The sequence below is a fragment of the Piliocolobus tephrosceles genome, chromosome 9 (genome assembly GCF_002776525.5).
Source record: "Piliocolobus tephrosceles isolate RC106 chromosome 9, ASM277652v3, whole genome shotgun sequence".
NCBI classification, from domain to species: domain Eukaryota; kingdom Metazoa; phylum Chordata; class Mammalia; order Primates; family Cercopithecidae; genus Piliocolobus; species Piliocolobus tephrosceles.
Genome location: NC_045442.1, coordinates 61,465,395 through 61,485,590, shown reverse-complemented (window position 1 = coordinate 61,485,590; position 20,196 = coordinate 61,465,395). Strand labels below are relative to the sequence as shown.

Below are 20,196 nucleotides of genomic sequence, written 5' to 3'. Positions count from 1 at the left end.
TTACCCCAAGAAATAAAATGTATATAGCACTATATAACTCATCAGTAATATGTCGATGAAATGTAATCACTGAAAATACATCTAAGAAATTTGTAGTTCAATGTATTCATTATAAACCAAAATTCTGATCGTCCATATGAAAATTGTCATTATCTAATCATTAACAGTAAGAAATAAAGCAATTTAAGGAAAAGCAAGTTATTGAGAAATAAACGTGAATACCATAAAAGTAAGACAAAAATCTATGATTCCAAAGTGATTGCTTCTGGAAAGCAGTGATAATTAGCATCTGCATAGTTTCCTTCTACTCTCACCCAAATACATTCAGTTGACTAACACCAATACTGATTTAGTGCAGAATAAAAGATTTGTAAATTATACTTTTTTACAATCCATTTTCTAAAGCCCTACATAATTACTCAGAATCCATATAATGTTGCAGCTATTTAGTCTTCATTGTATTCTATAGCAATTTTTAAATTACAGTCAGGAGTAAGCGGCACTATGACAGGCACTGGGCATGCAAACGCTCTAATCTTGTATATTAACCCTGGAACAGAACACACTCTTCATCTTGTCTGGACCACCCATCAATTCCTTCTCTTGCCATATCTCTGTTGTGACTCAAAAGTCTTCCCAAGAAGACGGTGCGACCTCCTCAATAATTATACTCCTGCTTTAAGAACTTGATTTTTAAAAGAAGAAATATCAAAATGCTTTATGAAAAAAATCATAATCATGAAATCTTTCTATTTCACTCACTTCAGTCAGTGAGTAATTCTACAAATTTCTATTCTCTATTGGGCACACTGTGTGTTCTAGATAATTTTCTTCTCTATAGTTAAAAATTTCCCATATATTATTTCTTCCATTAATGCTTTCTACAGTTATCTAGGAAGATTTGATATGTTCTCCCATTTGGATACGAGAATATCATTGTTATTTTCCCTATTCTCACCTCATTGACATATTTCTCCTTGCTCCTGAAAGATATTACATAATTATAATATAAATAGCAACAATATGTGTCCATTAAATGCTTCCTAAAATATTTTTGTTCTTTTTCTATTTGTCTATCTCATGACTGCCATTCGGACTATAACTTTTTAGAGGAGAATGGGCATATCCATATGCAGAACCTGGTCTAGACATAAGGATCCTTAATACATATTAATTCTTGATGGTACCTGGTCATAGCCAGTTAAACCCCCTGTCCCATTTACTTTTTGTAAATTATTCTTTTCTATCAGTACTGTTTTATAGTATTTGCTATTTTAATTGAAATAAATATTTACCTTAATTATTCCTCATGGGTGAGAGAGGGCAAAGACAGGTAGAAGGATGTGTCATATCTGATAGATAGTTTTATATACTTCTGGCAAAACATACTAAATCATTTTATTATTTATTATCACTTTTTAAATACTATGCTTTTTTATCTGATATTAGATTGAGTATATGTATATAACAAGATTTATTCCAGTGACCATTAGAAAAATATTTTAACAAAAATGAGTGATAAAATAATTATAACTTAAATCCAATGCACTCAGTCTGTAAGTCCTCTGTCATTCTGTCATCTTTTTTATTATATCATTAGTGTAGTGATTCACATTTGTTGAAATATGAGAACACACAAAATACAAAGAGGCAATCCAGTGGAATCTAGAGGAGTAATAGAATGTGAGGGCTTTTATCAAGCTAACTTGGCTGGGTTATAAAACGTCATGGGTGGACAACTGCATGACATATGAAAAAAGATGATTATCATGCTAGAAAAATATTAAAGATAATTCTTAATATTTTGACCTTTGCACAGCCAAAAAAATATAGGCAGTCCTGAACATTTTCTTTCTTCTAAAATGGAATATATGTCATCCAAAGGGTCTGTTCTCTCATGTCTTTATATTTCTATAAAAATAAATCAGGCTAGATAGACCAAGATGCACAATCAAAAAGAGGTTATTCTTCTTTCATTAAAAAATCCATAATCCTGAATAAAAAAATTAGAAGATATGAACCTGTTCAACTGTTGAAAATATATTTTATGCTTCTTTAAAATGACCATTTTAAAAATGTTAGTTATGTGAAAATTTACTGCCATTTAAAAAAATAATTCTTCTTGGCTGTTCAGTACATGCTCACCATTTTTCAGAGGAGGAAACTGAGGCTGAAAAAGAATAAATAATTTTCCAGAAGTTGCACAGTAAATTAGTAGGGCAAGACACAAGTAGTCCTGGGCCCCTGTTTCTCAGCTAAGACTTATTTATTCTCATATGTTGCTTTTTAAACATTTTGAGCATTCTATATGAATTCATTTTTAGAGCCAAGATCATGCCACTGCACTCCAGCCTGGGTGACAGAGCAAGACTCCATTTCAAAAAAAAAAAAAGAAGCAGCAGCAGCAGCATCACACTAGGGCAGAGCAGGGCACAACTGAAGGGAGGTGAGAGTAGAGAAGTGCAGATGATGATGAAAAGACTATTAAAATTTTTCAAACAAGGTATGGTGAACTCCAAACTGCTTCACTAGACACTAGTGAGGATGTATATAGAGAACAAATACTTAAAGATTGTATAAACAAGTTTAACCATGGATTAATTTTTAAGGTAAATGAAGTAAAGAAAATCTACCAATTAATTAATGTTTTCAAGTGAGATAAAATGTGTTTATCTATTATAAATATACATCATAGTTGTTCCTTGGGTATAGATCAATTGGTAGGAAGAATACAGTGTGATAAGGATTTAAAATGTAGACTCCTGCAGAATGTTTATATGACAATGCATGGCAAAGAGGAGTTCACAGAGCATATTGAGAAATGGCCAGAGGTGTATAAGGTAAATGGAAAATGAAAATTATCCCAGAAACCATGGGAGAAAAATATGTTTGAAGAAGGAAACACTGGTCAGTAGTGACAAATGTTGCCATGAAATAAAGAAAACTGAAGTCGAAAGATGCTCATTGGATTATCATACTAAAAATTTAATTAAAATATTTTCAGTGACCTGATCAGATAAAAAATTTAGCTTAAAATAAATAAATCATTGATCAAACAGGATATACTAAATTCAGTACTTTCAGTGTAAGCTACTATTTCCCAAAATGTTTGGAGAAAAATGATAGGGCACGTAGAAGGGATTTAACACCAAAATAACATATTTTGTGGATGGAAGCATTTTCAACATATTTCTATGTAGAGAGAAAGAAACAAATGTAGAGGAAGATATTACAGAATATTTGATGAAATAAAAATACTGAGTATTTGGAAAGAGGAGAAGAGCCAAATCAAAGATAAAAGAATAAGTTTTTGATATAAGCCTGAATATCACTATCTCTGACTTGAATAGGTATTAGATAACATTACAGGTAAGCATGTCTAACCTTAGAGCATTGATAACTGATAAGCTCTATTGTCTTCGTAAAATTTGAAGCAAAGTCATATGAAAGAGATAAAGACAAGATAGCATATTTGAGATGAATAAAGATAGTAAAGAATAGACTTCCCAGAAGTAAGACAAGAAGAGTAAGAACCTGGCTAGGCACAGTGGCTCACACCTGTAATCCCAAAATTTTGGGAGGCTGAGGCAGGAGGGTCACTTGAACCCAGAAGTTCAAGACCAACCTAGGAAATATAGTGAGATCTCATCCCTACAAAAAACAAAACAAAAAAGATTAGTTAGACATGGTGGTGCATGCATGTAGTCACAGCTACTTAGGAGGCTGAAGTGGAAAGATTGTTTGAGCCCAGGAAGTAGAGGCTGCAGTGAGCTATGATAACATCACTGCACTCCATCTTGGGTGACAGAGCAAGACTCTGTTTCAAATCAAAACAACAACAACAAAAGAAAAGTAAGACTCCGTATGCGGATTTCACCCAAGCCAGTTTTGATCCTGAGGGTGCCCACATGTGGGTGATCACGCAGCTGTATTCAAATAACATATTGTGCTTAAATTAATGTTCTTAGATTCAAGCCAATTAATACAAAGTTATATCATTTTAGAAATGAAAGCATTAATCATCTGCAAAGGTTTATGTCAAGTTAACAAATCAAAAATTAAATTTAAATATACTGACACCATGCTTCATTGAATATTTATCTTAGGATTTCATTTACAGTCATATAACTCATTTCTAATTCAGTCAATGAATCAACTACTAAGACTTTGCTTTAAGTATCAAATATGAGCCTAAAGCTAGTCTGGAGGGCAATATAGGAAAATTGTAATAAATTATCCTGATCTTCAAGATTCTTAGACTCTAGAGAAGCATGTAATAAAAAAAGGGACAAATAAAATAGCACATTGTTGTCAAAATTCATAACTGGACAACTAATTACAAATTGGGATAGCAGTTAAATCAAGCCTGAATATTTATGTATTTATGAAGCTCTGAAGTATGAGTCAAAGTCTTTGACTTGAAGTACCTTACATTGTGATTTAGAAGAAAAAATAAATACCCTCAAATTATTTTTAGGAATAGAAGGCAATACTTATCAAATGACAAATGACAGGAATAAAATATTTATGGTACTAACTGGATAATTATGGAATAGGTAATAGTTGATAAAAATATTAAAATGGGTTTAATGTTTTATGAGGAAAAATCAAGGTACATGAGTAAGAATCAGAGATCTGAAAACAATTTTTTTAAAAAGAGAAGTATCAGCCCCAGTGGACAAACCTCTAAAATTTGCAGACTACATTTGGATTAAAGAGATGAATTCCCAGGTATAATGAACCAAGGCTGCATTTGCAATGACCCTTGTTCGTGAGCACATGTTGCATTCTTTATTACCGTTTCTCCTACTGAAGAAAATGTACAGGGTGGAGTAAGTATGAAGTCACATTCCTAGGAAGCATTAAATAATAATTAGTGAGACAATAGTCAGTAAGGGGATGGAAAACTTAGAGCACTATTTGGAGTGTGCCTCTTAGTAGAAGGAATTTAAGGGGAAGACAACATGAGTGAAGACATCATCATCAAAGACTAAGACAGAAATAGTAAGACATTTAACAATAGTAGTGCACTGGCAATATCCAAACATATGATACAATTTGGAAGAGTGGAAAATAAGACTGATTAGGTAAGAATAGAATACACAATGGGTGGCTTTGAAAGTCAGTGAGAAGAAATTAGGTTTAAAGCAATGAAAATTAGGAAACCATTAAAATAATTTGGAGTAAGAAAGTGGTAAAAATAGTATTGTCAGATAATCTACCAAGATCTAGGGTAGAAGAATATTTAAAAATAATTAACCCCAGCCTATAGGAAGATTAAACTATTGTTCATGATAAATTGAATTCAGATAGAACCGCAAGGAGAGAAAACAGCAAGGAGGACCATAGAGTAAAACGGTCCCTTCTCCCCTGTTTTTATGCGTTAGGAATGGAACTATGCCAAACCAATGCAAAATTTCTATTTATGACAGATTATCAGCATATGTTTCTAGTGAGCTTTCAGGGCATTATAATAAAATTTTTTAAATATCCACATAAATTCCATGGTGCTTTCAGACAAATATAAAGTCTTCAGACTTTAGACTTTAGCCTTTACACTATAGACTTTAAAATCTTTCGACTTTATATTAGTCTAAAGGCACCATGGAATTTATGTGGATTAGAGTTTTCCAAATAAATAGAACCAATAGAATATATAGAGAGATATATATGAGGAGATTTATTATGAGAATTGGCTCATACAATTATGGAGGCCAAGAAGCCTCACAATAGATAGATATGCCATCTGCAAGATGGAGAGGCAGAAAAGCTGGTAGTGTAATTTAGATGAAAGATGAATGCCTGAGAACCAGGGAAGCTGATGATATAACACCCAAGGACTAAAGCTGACAAGCTGGTATAAGTTTTGAAGTCCGAAAAGAAGGAGCATCAAATGTCCCAAACCAGAAGAAGATGGATGTCCCAGCACAAGCAGAAAGAGAAAATTCAACTTTTCTCTGCCTTTTTGTTTTATTTAGGTTTTTAATAGATTGGATGATGCCAACCCCACAGTGGTAAGGATGAATCTTCTTTAGTCAGTCTACTGATTCGAATACCTATCTCTTCTAGAAACACTCTCAGAGACACACTTAGAAAGAATGTTTATCTGGGCATCCCTTAACCTCAACAAGTTGAAACATAAAATTGACCATCACAGTCTTGATATGTTAAAATATCAGATTTATCTCTGGAAGTCTACACTAAGCTTTTATTTTTAAATGTTTTGTGGGAATAATCTTAATAAAATCTGACCAGTGATGTGTGATGAGATTAAACTAGTCTCAACTTATTTAAGTGCAGGCACACAATAATACCAATCTAGTCTAATAACATCAAATAGTTCTTTACAAATATGTATGGCGCATGCCAGAAGCCAGATACTATATGACAATGAATTCACATATAAAATTGGTTATGAAAAGAAATGTTGTCTAAATTCAAGTTTTCTGCTAAAATCGTGGTTAAAAAAAACTCTATAAAACTTGAATTAATCCATTATTTTTCCTATCATAAAACACAGATTTCGTTTAAATGGTCATCAAAGACAAACTTTGTCAGGTTTTCTCAAGTTCAATGTATTTTAAGATGAGGGAGGCAAATATTGGAGGTTTCAGACATATATAGGCAAATTAAAGAATTTCTACTACATGTAATACATCTAAGTACAATAGTTAACTAAAGGTGTCAAAAGGTCCGGGTGGTTCGCATGATCTAGGGAAAGACTGGGCTGGTATTCAAAAGAAAGGCATAGATTTTTAACTTGATCTGCTGCTATGAAAATTCAATTACACTCACCAGATCTTGTTTTCCTTGTCAGTGAAATGGTTAGAAGTGTGAGGTAATAACAGTAATTTAATAATACTAATAGGCAGAAGTTTTGATATAACATTTTGGGAGCTTACTGTGAGTGAACTGAGCATTATAAATGCTTTACATGCGTTATTTTCATTAATCCTCAAAACAGCTAGAAGAGGAAGTGTCACTCTCATTTCCATTTTTATACCGGGGAAGTGTAAATTTGAGATGAGAAAATTGAATTTAGTAAATTATACAACTTTTCCAATATACTTAGGTCATAAGTGCCGTGAAGTATTATGCATTGCTATGCCCCTCTACTGTGGAATGACAATGTATAGATAACAATGGAAAAAATATTAAGAAATACTTTGTATACTATAAAGTATATTATAAATATACTACAATTATTTCATTTTACTGTATTATAAATATCCTATGAAAGTTTTTGAGGCTAATGAACATTTATGTTATCACAGCACTTTCCATTATAAATAATGAATAAGTATTTGTTCAATGAAGAAAGGAAGGAAAGAGAGGAGTATATTACCACGAAGTAGCTTACTGGAGAAAGTAAGGAAAACCTATGAAGTTGAACCATATGAAAGTACCATTTTTGTAATACATAATGGTTGATAATATGCAAATTCATATAGCTCTAATGTAAATAACACAACAAAACTGCTCAAATTATCTTCAACTTATCTTAAGTTGAAGAAATTATTTTATTTAAGAAGAAGTGCATTTTGGCTTCCGGTGTTGTAGCTAATGATAAACACTGTGGCAATTCTTTTGTTCCCTATAGTACCCCAGAACACCATGGCTTAAGACAACAATTTTTTTTTTTTTTTTGAGACAGAGTCTTGCTCTGTCGCCCAGGCTGGAGTGCAGTGGCCAGATCTCAGCTCACTGCAAGCTCCGCCTCCAGGGTTTACGCCATTCTCCTGCCTCAGCCTCCCGAATAGCTGGGACTACAGGCGCCCGCCACCTCGCCCGGCTAGTTTTTTTTTTTTTTTTTTTTTTTGTATTTTTAGTAGAGACGGGATTTCACCGTGTTAGCCAGGATGATCTCGATCTCCTGACCTCGTGATCCGCCCGTCTCGGCCTCCCAAAGTGCTGGGATTACAGGCTTGAGCCACCGCGCCCGGCCAACAATTTTATTCTTTCTCACAATTTTGCTTTGGACTTAGAACTTCCATATTTGCAAATTCTGCCTGACAAACGAACACTTCCTTCATTTGTTCATCACTCTTTTTCCGTATCTCACACTGTATAGGTCTAAAAGAAAATAAAAATAGCTGATGCTATGAACAGTCTACCTAAAATTCCCCTAAACCAAATACACAAGTTCCTTATATACATTCTCTATTTTTATTTACCACTGATGATGTTTTACCACTTTTTTTCCTTCTATATGAGATCGTCTCCCTTTCTTTCGCATGCAGCGGCAGTTTTCTCTCTGCCTTTCCAGCCTCACCTCATGATCTCCTTGCTATTCTCTTGTCTCCATTCCTAACCAGTCCCAACCCCAATGTTAAATTTTAGATTTTTGAAATGAAATGTTACATGTCTTTAAATCAGCCCCTAATCCTGATTTAGGGTATTTCAGTTTTCCATATCTATGTAAACCATTCAAGATTCTCATTGCTGAGAACAGCTATTTATTTTTTTCACAATTCTGGGGATGGCCTGCTGGGTCCCCTGCTGGCTTCTCTTGGACTCCCTCATGTAACTGCATTCAGTGGGAGGGTTGTCTGAGCTGGAAAATTCAAGAAGAGCTCTATGGCCTGTCTGTCTTTGGTGTCTGCTGTTTGCTGGGGTGCCTTGATTTTCTTCCACATGGAGTTCAAACTATTATCAATTCCCTTTTCCACCTCCTCACTTAAACATTCAAAATGTAGACATATTCTCCTCAAATTCACCTATGCTGCAAAGTACTAAATGATTTATTCTAGTAGATTTCAGAGGTGTTACACTGCCCTTCAGAGACAACTTTGAATATTTTTGGAGGTATTTGTGTCTTTTCATAGAGATGTTTTTAGGAATTTACATATAGCAAAGCATATTTTAAGAATATACTTTTCCTCAAACTTACTTTGAGTTTCAGTTATACACTGCATTGACATTATCATTTTTAAAGTATAATGGATGCAATAAAATTTAATACATTAAGGATACACTTCGATAAGCTTTATAAACGTATAGTAATGAAACTTCCAAAAAAACCATGAATGAACATAGCCATCATTTCACAAAGTTCACTCCTGGCTTCGGCCCAGTGACTCACGCCGGTAATCCCAGCACTTTGGGAGGCCAAGGTTGGAGGATTGTTTGAGTCCAGGATTCAAGACCAGCCTTAGCAACATAGCAAGCCTCCATCTATGCAAAAAATAAAAATAATTAGCCAGGCACGTTGTTGCATGCCTGTGCTCTCAGCTATTGGGGAGGCTGTGGTAGGAGGAGTGAGACTGGCCCAAAAAAAAAAAAAAAAAAAAAAAGTGGCCCAGCACTGTGGCTCACGTCTGTAATCCCAGCACTTTGGGAGACTGAGGAGGGCGGATCACTTGAGGTCAGGAGTTGGAGACCAGCCTGGCCAAATGGTGAAACCCTATCTCTACTAAAAAGTATAAAAATCTGTCGGGTATGGTGGTGCATGCTTGTAATCCCAGCTACTTGGGAGGCTGAGGCAGGAGAATCACTTGAACCCAGGAGACTAAGGTGTCAGTGAGCTGAGATCGTGCCACTGCACTCCAGCCTGGGCGACAGAGAGAGACTCCGTCTCAGAAAACAAACAAACAAAAGTTCCCTCATCCCCCAACATTTGGTCTCTGGCAACCATTGATCTTTTGTCTGCTACTTCAGTCTTATCAAAAGGTCTGGCATTTTCTGACTGGCATTTATTTTTTGGATGGATAACATACAGTCCGTATATTGTGGTGATAAAAGAGACATCAAATTAAGAAGACTCTTGAGTAGGGTAAAGTTTTGACTTTACATCAAAGGCAGTGAGGACCTATTAGTGGATCTTTAATAAGCGAGATTCTTGATACAACTTGCACTTCCAAATCTTCCAGAAGCAGAAGATGGAAATGTGAACCTGGAGGTAAAGAGTAAGTTCAGATGAGGAATGATGATACCTGGAATAAGACAATAAAACACACTTGTTTTGTTGTTGTTATTGTTGTTCTGTTTTGTTTTAGGCTTTTAGCAACCTGAACCATGGGTTTTAGTTTCTTTATTTAGTGGTAAGCAGAAAAGAGGAATGAGGAAGGGGCTTTACTGGGCCAACCAGAAACAGAAACTAAGAACCCATGACTATATTCTCTCCCTTGGACACTCCAATAGGAGGAGTAGAGTAGTGGATACAGGGCCGGGAGATATTGAGCAGGCTGCTCTAAGCAAAATTTGGAGAAATGAAGGGTTATAGTCAGGATTTGGGGTTCAAAAGCAGGAAGGGTAGTAGAGCTTTAGTCACATACACACACACACACAAACAAAACAGAGAAGCAGGATTGAGGTACAAAGAAAAAAAGAATGATGGAGTTAAACTTTGATAATACTTAGTCTGAAATATTTGTGAAATATTTAGGTGAAAATGTCTAATCATTTCCAAGACCAAGAAAAATGTCTCGATTAAAGCTACTGATTTGAAAGTCATAAAGCAGATATTGAAAACAATATGATTTGTATATCTATTCCACTAACAAAATGTATTTCTTCCCCTATATGTTTTCCTTGAAGTTAGAAATATTCTTCTTTCATAATATCTGTACCCCTCTATCTCTTTCTACTTGCACTTACCTTTTTTGGGCTTTGATCATTTCCAACATGTAGAACCATAACATCCTCCCGTAAGTCCCCCACCTAACAGTCAAATACTGCTATCACAGTCCTTGGCCCCCACCCCTCTGTTTGGCTGAAAGGCTCCTCTTCTTCCAATCACTACCTGTAAAATTGCTATCAATCTCACAAAATCCAGTTCTAAAGAGCTGCTTCATTTAACCCTGTTATGATTATATCCCTACGCACATATGCAATTTCTATTTTCTATTTTCTACTTGTTTCTAATATTTCTATTTTCTGCTATTTTCTACTTTCTAGTTTCTATTTTCTACAGAAAATAAAATGTACTTATCATTTTAAGATACAGAGCTGATAATTAAACAATAGAATTTTACCATTGTCATTAAAAACTCAGATAAAATGGGAGAATAGCTCAAAATGAGAAAGATGAAACATGCAAACTGTTTAATAAAAATAATATACAACTTAGCATGGGATGTATAAAATGAATTGAATTTATAATATATGGTTGCATTAAAAAAATCTGTATTACAAAGAAAACAATGCTTACTATAATTAGTAATGACTTAGTGTAATCAATAAAGACCAATGTCAAAAAAGTTATTGAGATCATAAAAGACATATTATTTCTTGTAACTTTAAGGTTCAGCTCAACTTTCCCTCATAGATGTTATTTAAAAAATAAAAACATGAAAATGCATTGTTAAGATAGATTACCTTTTAGAAACCATCAAGGCATAGAAAGTAAATCAAAAAATCATTTTTGATGTTTCTTAATGAAATCCCATACTAGTATTTATAGCTGAATAAAGCCTTAAATATTTTCCCTAAAACATAATGGTATATATTTTAATACATTACAGAAGATTTGTAAATTAGTGCTGTCCCACTGGCCCTAGACCTTGGAGAAATTTAGGGCTGAGATGGAGAAGCCATTTACTACTATTCACCAAGTCACATAGATTAGTTGCTGTATCTCTTTGTGGTTTGAGTGTGCATTAGAGACCAAATCCTATTCATCTCAATTTATTTTTAAATACCCATGATGAGCCTTGGCTTTTCTTTTTACAGAGAGGATGGAAATATCAATGAAAGAGCCAAAAATCAGACACTTCTAACACTTGGCAGCTGCACCCACTTGCTGTTTCAGGGGGTATTCTAGGTATCCATGTGAGGCAGGTTGAGCCCCCAGGAGGCCTATTAACAAGGCTGGTTTCTTTGTGCCTGCTGCCTTGGACAAAAAAAGCATTACATGCTTGTTATGGCTTTATCTTTTACACTTGTTTCTTTAGATCTCATGCAGTACCATACATATTTCCCTGTCTTCAAGTTTTCTTTGTTTTTGTCTTCCTCTCAGGCTTATAACCCAGCTCCTTGCCTTGCTTTTTTTTTAAACAAGTTTTCAGATTGAACACCTATCCTAATCTATCATCTGACTTGCCTCCGTTATCAGCTCGATCCATTTTCCTTATGCTTATTCTTACTGCCCACATAATTAGAGAATTAACTGCTTCCCTCCTCGTATATACACAGAGCTGATTTGGAAACGTGACTTTGAAATCACGCTACTTCCATTCCCACAAAACAATATGGAAATGGAAATTTGGGCATGAAAAGCATATTGGAATTAACCTATAAATTGATGCATAGTAGATGAAATCAAGGATATAGAGTCAACTCAAAGAAACACAGAATAACCCTCATGGGTTTGGTTAGCAAATTTTGTGTGGGTGTGGGTGTATGTGGGTGGGTGTGTGCGTGTGTGTGTAACTTAGAAATATTTTAGCAGTGCTCTTCTATCTAGTTTTTAGTGCCTACACGTTTTTTGTTTACACAGCCAATAAGTAGCTATAATGACATTTTTAGCTTTAATTTTGCCAGGATGCCATGGAAATTTTCTAACATAGGTAACTTACTTGGCTATAGTTCTACTCTAGTGCCTAGGGCAGTGCAATTCCTCCTTTCCCCAGCTGCTTCTACAGGAGATCATCATCTGGTGGTGAATTCCTTGTAGCTGTATGCTACTCAATTAGGAGGTGCTGATCAAGTCTCCAAGTCTGTTTGAATACTGCTTCAGAGGGTGTTTCACGTAACTTACTCTTGTAAAGAAACCTGAAGGTAAATTAGTTGTATGCGTTGTTTGGAAAATGAATACTCCCAGTGCTGTAGAGAGTCTGTGGGTGGTGAGGATTGGTGAAGATATTGGGGACTGAGGAATTGTCCCACGCCCTGGTTTATCGTATTTGCTCAACACTACACCTCACTGCCTGGGTCTAAGAAGTGATGGATCATGTGTATTGCCTCCTTTTCCTGACTCAGTCCCTCCTCACTTCCTATTGCTTTTTCCTATAAAAACTTTCCCTCTCTATTCCATCCCTCCCTCCCCCGTTTCCTAGGTTCTGCCAACTTTTCTTGCTGAAATAATCTCACCTCAGTTTTGTCGATGAAAAGAGTCAAATTCTGTAAAATATTTGAGGAGCTTTATTATAAGCCTAATATGAATGATCATGGCCTGTGACACAGCCCTTAGGAGATGCTGAGAACACTTGTCCAAGGTGGTCAGGGTGCAACTTGGTTTTATACATTTTAAGGAAATATGAGACTTCAATCATTTAAGAAATATTTAGGGTAGTAGTGGGCGCCTGTAATCCCAGCTACTTGGGAGGTGGAGGCAGGAGAATCGCTTGAACCTGGGAAGTGGAGGTTGCATTGTGCCACTGCACTCCAGCCTGGATGAAAAGAATGAAACTCCTTTTCCAAAAAAAAAAAAAAAACACAGAAATATTTAGATATTTAGATTGTTGCAAGAGTAATTGCTGTTTTCGCATTGTTGGAATTTGCCATTTCATATTGGAATACATTCTTAAATAAATGTGGTTATGTTATACATCATTTTAATGGGCATTTCTCACTTTATGATTTTTTTTTCTTGCTAATGACTTATTACTTGTCCTTTATTTTATGTTTATTTTAGACTATGGAAATGTTGTTAGACAAAGCAAATTCAAGCAATTTTCTTATTTGAGTTCAAAACTGGTTTTAAAGCAGTGGAGACAACTCGCAACATCAACAATGCATTTGGCCCAGTAAGTGCTAATAAATGCACAGTGTAATGGTGGGTGGTTCAAGAAGTTTTGCAAAGGAGATGAGAACCTTGAAGGTGAGGAGCATAGTGGCCAGCCATTGGAAGTTGACAATGACCAATTGAGCACAATCATTGAAGCTGATCCTCTTATGATTACACAAGAAGTTGTCAAATAACTCAGTGTCAATCATTTTATGGTTGTTCAGCATTGGAAGCAAATTGGAAACATGAAAAAACTTGATAAATGGGTACCTCATGAACTGACTGAAAATAAATTTTAAAAACTCGTTGTTTTGAAGTGTCATCTTCTCTTATTCTACACAACAACAATAAATCTTTTCTTGACCGGACTGTGACGTGTGACAAAAGTGGATTTTATATGACAACTGGTGATAAGTAGCTTAGTAACTGGATTTAGAAGAAGCACCAAAACAATTCCCAAAGCCAAACTTGCACCAAAAAAAGGTCCTGGTCACTGATTGGTGGCCTCTTGCCCATCTGATCCACTACAGCTTTCTGAATCCCAGGGAAGCCATTATATCTGTGAAGTCTGATCGGCATATCAATGAGATGCACCCAAAATCACCAACACCTACAGCCGGCATTAGTCATCAGAAAAGGCTCAGTTCTTCTCCACCACAATGTCCGACTGCATGTCACACAACCAATGCGTCAACATTTGAACGAACTGGACTACAAAGTTTTGGCTCATCTGCCACATTCACCTGACTTCTTGTCAACTGACCACCACTTCTTCAAGTGTCTTGACAACATTTTGCAGGGAGAATGCTTCCACAACCAGCAGAATGCAGAAAATGCTTTCCAAGACTTCACTCAATCCTGAAGCCCTGATTTTTGTAATCCTTAGGAGGATTACAAAACTTCCTTAATGATAAGGAATAAACTTATTTCTCATTGGTAAAAATGTTTTGATTGTAATGGTTCCTATTTTGATTAGTAAAGATGTGTTTGAGCCTAGTTGTAATGATTTAAAATTCACGGCCTGTAACTACAATTACTTTGGCACCAACGTTTACGCTGGTTCAGTCCAGAGAGGTGGGACAACTTGAAGTGGGGATGGGGCTTCCAGTTTATGGGTAGAATTAAAAATTTTCTCGTTGACAGTTGGCTGAGTTTATCTAAAGACCTGGGATCAATAGAAAGGAATGTCTGGGTTAAGATAAGGTATTGTGAAGACCAAAGTTCTTATTATGCAGACGAAACCTTCAGGTAACAGGCTTCAGAAGGAATAGATTATAAATGCTTCTTATCAGACTTAAATGTCTGTCTGGATGTTATTGCTGGAGAGGTATAATGAAGCATGTTCAACTCCACCTTCCATCATGTCCTGAACCAGTCTCTCAGTTTAAATTTAAAGAGTGCCCTAGCTAAGAATAAAGCCCATTCAGAAGGTTGGGGGCCTTAGAATTCTATTTTTGATTTACGGTTTCCTTCAGGTACTTCCTATTTCTTAGGCCTCTTGTATCTGCTTTTATCCAGCGTTTTGATGCTGTGAGGGTTGGTGGCTTGATCTAGTGCTGTTGACTTTCATGGAGGTAAGAGGATGAGCTTTATCCAATGGGAGAACAAGGGACAAGGTCAGGCTTGGTGGAAGGTTGGGGTCTCTTTCTTGAGGTGTAACTGAGTTTCTATTATGGTAACCATAATTTTGAAACATACCTCATTTTCTGAGGATTAATTTTCTCTTCCAATATTTTCCAATCAATATTTTCACCTTCCATACTGATCTAGGTGAGAAATCCCTCTCACTAACATAATGTTGATCCTATTTCTGACAAACAAGTAAACCCTTAGGCCTGGTTCAGTGGCTCACACCTGTAATTCCAGCACTTTGGGAGGCCGATGAATGAAGGTCACCGGAGGTCAGGAGTTTGAGACAAGCTTGGCCAACATGGTAAAACCCTGTCTCTACTAAAAATACAAAAATTAGCTAGGCATGGTGACGTGCACTTGTAGTCACAACTACTTAAGAGGCTGAGGCAGGAGAATTGCTTGAACCCAGGAGACAGAGGTTGCAGTGAGCCAAGATCACACCACTGCACTCCAGTCTGGGCGACAGAGTGAGACTTCGACTAAAAAAAAAAAAAAATGTAACCCTGGTTTTATTTCATTAAAAGAGCATTTCTTCTTTACAAAATCTCCTCCTTAGGAGGATTAAAAATCCTTAGGAGGATTGCAAAACCTCTTCAATGACAAGAAACAGCACTATGCCCAAAGAGCTTTTCTCTAATAACTAAGTGTCTCTCTAATCAGAGTGTGAGTCAGAAGAATAAAAGGTAGGAGGTGAACTGTGACTGCCAAGTAGAGCTGGGACATGAGGCCTCTCCAAGTGGCTTGGGCATCTCACGGAATAGCAAAAGGATTTTGAGATGGAGCCTCCCAAGAGGGAATACTCAGAGACCAAATGATCCTCAACCAATGGATGCAAATGGTATGGACTATACTGATGAAGCTTTGAAAGATATGCAGCATCCCTTCCACTTTTGAGTTCCTAACGCCAGCCTCGATGCTGCTGACGAGAATTAGGCCTCACTTTTAGATGGGGCATAGCAAGGTCATATTGCAGAAGAACATGCAAGATGGGAGGTACCCTTGCAGTTATTTTTGGAAAATACAATCTGGGACACAAGGCATTCCTGCTGGGATCTGTCCAAATTCCTGACCCACAGAATCTGTGAGCATAACAAAATGGTTGTTGTTTTACAGCACTGAGTTCTGGGGTGGTTTGTCATGCAGCAATAGATAACCAGAACAGTAGCCTATGAGGCAACTGCTGCTGCAAGGTTTATTGCTGCTGCAGGCAACATTCAAAAGCTGACTGATACAGCCCAGCTGAAGCTCTCACAGCTTGCATTCAATGAAATGAGATCCTGGATGCTCTAACTTTGGTAAACGAAATGCAGACTTTATTTGAATGCCACAGAAGCCAAAATCATGGGAGAAAAACAGATGGTTCTAAACAACTTTGAGGTTCCTTCATTCAGAGTCCCAAACACCTTCATGGGGCCCTCTGTTGTGCTATTTTTTGAAACAGCTACTTACGTGGCTATCTTATGGAGAGAGAGAGATCAAGTAAGGCCTCTGGGCATGGTGATACTGATCTTTGCCCTTGATTAAGCTCTTGCTTTATTTATTCATTTATTTATTTCCAGTGGGAACTAGTGGAAGATAGTTTGTAAAATTACCATGAAATTTGTAGAAAGAACTATAAAATGTGTTCCTATTTGCCTTTTATTTATTATTTATTATTATTATTATTATTATTATTATTATTATTATTATTATTGAGACAGAATCTCACTCCGTTGCCCAGGCTGGAGTGCAATGGCATAATCTTGGCTCACTGCAACCTCTGCCTCCCGGGTTCAAGTGATTTTCCCTGCTTCAGCCTCCTGAATAGCTGAGATTACAGGTGCCCACCACGCCCAATTAGTTTTTGTACTTTTAGTAGAGATAGGGTTTCGCTGTATTGGCCAGGCTGGTCTCAAACTCCTGACCTCAGGTGATCCACACCGCTCCCAAAGTGCTGGGCTTACAGGCATAAGCCACCGCTCCTGGCAACCCTACATGCTCTTTGTCCTTGTATTTTATCAGTATGGGAAGATCAAGATCTTTAAAAGCATGTATTAAAAAGTACATTCTAACTAGTTTCTTCACAGTCTAGCCCAGCACCCCTTGCCATACAAACCGAACATCATTCTCTAAAACTCACCCATAAGCTAACTAATTATAACTTGATGTTACGTATAGCCACTCTATAGCAAAAGAAGATATATGTATGAGTTGATACATATATGTATATATACATATATATGAAAGTAATACAGATATATGCATTATATATATCAATATATTGATATATACACTCACATATATTAGCATGTACATATACACACATATATGATTTCTCCTTGGACTTTTTTCTTTCCTATTCTAAATGTGAAATTCTGGTTTATTCCTCTAAATAAAAATTGTACACTTTGTTATTTAGTCTATCTTTGAGAAATGATTTATTATATGTGAACTTACTAAATCAAGAGTCTGGTCATAAAATACTCCAAATCATGAAGGATTAAATAAGACAATTTTCAAATCAAAACGGTTCTAGGTATTCAGCTTAGGATTCCTACTGCGATACTGCAATATCTCAGGGTGCCGCTTTCTACTATGGGTGCATATTATCCAAATAGTGACAGAGAATATTGAAGAAAAAATGAAAAGAGGTGCTTTTCAGTTTGGCAATGTGCATTAGTTTGCCTTTTAGTAAATCAAGACTACAGACCATAATTGCAAATATGGAACTTTCCCTAACTTATACCATCATCCAAAATAACTATAGCATATGTCACATACTTTCTTCCATGCATGTGTGTATGTGGTGGTATGTATGTATACAAAATTGCATGTAATTGATTATACTACAGCAAACCCCTCTTAGCTTCAGGAAAAAAACACATTAATTTGAAATTAAATTTTATACAATTTGAAAAATTAAATATATCATTATGTATATTGTTATGAAAATAATAATACAGGAGTTATTAAGAAATTATTTTTAGGCAGCTGGAAAGGGTGACAGTTCTCGGTAGAATTTCCCTTTAATAAAAAACAACCCCCAAATCATTTCTTCTCTGCCAGAAAGCAGCCTGAGAAGTCAGGCATAAATATGCAAACTAGAAGCTTTTATATGTAAATGCCAGCAGCTGTACCTGGAAGCCAGGTACATTTAATATGGTGTCTCCCACCCTCTTTTCCTTGTCACCACTGTCCCAGGTGTCATGGCAGCCTCCAGATAAAGTCACGTGGGCAGGACAACATGGCTGCCAGCCAGGCAGCTGCATTTGCATATTAAAAGGTTAGTGTGGGAGGGCCAGTTTTTTCACAGACTATGTAAATAACACACCTGGTCAAACCAATTCCCTGAGCCCTATGTAAATCAATCACCGTCTCCTCAAGCCCTTGTACAAAATTGATTGCCTTCTCCCCCCGCTCCACCCCCCAGCCAAAGCAGAGACCCTCTTTTGGGGGACCTGCTTTCTCAACAAGAGGAAATTTTTTCTCTTTTCTTTTTCTATTAAACTTTCTGCTCCCGAACCCACTCTTCATGTGTGTCTGTGTCCTGAATTATTTTTCAACTAAAAGTCAGGGTATATACCCCAGACAACAGAGCCGTTTCACTACCTACAAAAGTTATTCCAAACATAGCTTTTATCTCAGACTGGAAAATATTATTGTTGTTCCATGCCAATAGTTATAGAAATCCCTCAATATATTTAATGGCTATGTGGAATAGTGGTTAGTAGCACCAGCCTGTCATAAACTACCTTCAGCTCCTATTTTTGGTATGACATTCGAAAAGTTATTAAACCTGTGTGAATTTTAGTTTCCTTCTCTGTAAAATAATAATAATAAAAACTATGAGGACCAAGGGTGAATACATAATAAAGCTATAAGAATTAAGGTAGTTATTTTATGTAAAGTGCTTAGAACAGTGGTACATACATGGTAAACAATAATATCAATTGTGATTATTAGTATTATCATCTGTATGGGAAGATACTATAATTTATTTAACCATTTACTATCATGTGCACCTGAATTGTTCCCGGCTTTTTGCTATCACAAACATTCCCTTGATGGGCATGTTATTATGCAAATCTTTACCCATTTAGGTCCTTAGTATTTGTTTCTTAAAGTAGAATTTTGGGGTGAAATTAATGTATGTTTTAAAAACTTTTGTTCTCTACAGTCAAATTGCCATCCAACTTTTCTCTTACCTGTTATGCCCAGACCGTTAATTCCCTGGAGAAGACCACCAGAGGCCAGAGTCAAAGCCAAACAGCAAGGATCTTTATTACAGGTTGGAACCTGGAACCCTCACGCACACCCGTGAGACGAGCGGAGCGGGAGAGCTGCTTAACTGGGCTCAGGACAGTGTTATATAGTCTGGGGTAAACAGGCACAGGGTCATTGTACAAACTGGATGTATGATTGGCTGATATTTAAACAAGGCGATTCGGCTTATTATGATTGGTTCCCGCCATTTCTGATATTTCCGTTAATTTTGAAACTCTGATGATGTTTATCAGGGGCTCGCAGGACAGGGCAGGGCTTTTTTTCGCAAACCTGAGGCGGGAAAGCAGCCTCACACAAAGGCAGTTAATCATTTTGTGACAGGTTTCACAACAGGTTTAGCAAGTAATACTTAAAGGCGTCCTGTGACCCTACCATGCCACAGAAAAACAGGAACTTACAATATCTTTCTTTACAATATGTTTGTGAGAGCAGGACAAAGGTTTAGCAACAAGGTGGAGTGGGCTTGCATCCTGTGCCCTGCATCCTGTGCCCTTTCAACCAGTGTTGTATAAAATAGGAAATTGGAGTATAATACATCTTACTTTAAAACATTTTAAAGTAACTTCCAGATATTTTTGAATTGTATTGTTTTAAAATCTTTTTTTTTTTTTTTTTTTTTTTTTTTTTTTTTTTTT

At 36.3% G+C, this 20,196-nt stretch overlaps 1 long non-coding RNA gene across 1 annotated transcript in view; it reads right to left on the bottom strand.

Moving 5' to 3' along the window:
• Window positions 1-19,627, bottom strand: part of LOC111537949 — a 48,353-nt gene extending 28,726 nt beyond the window's left edge. The window contains exon 1 of the long non-coding RNA XR_002730158.1: window positions 19,483-19,627. This is a non-coding gene — a long non-coding RNA (uncharacterized LOC111537949). The remainder of the gene's footprint in view (window positions 1-19,482) is intronic.
• Window positions 19,628-20,196: the final 569 nt, after the last annotated feature.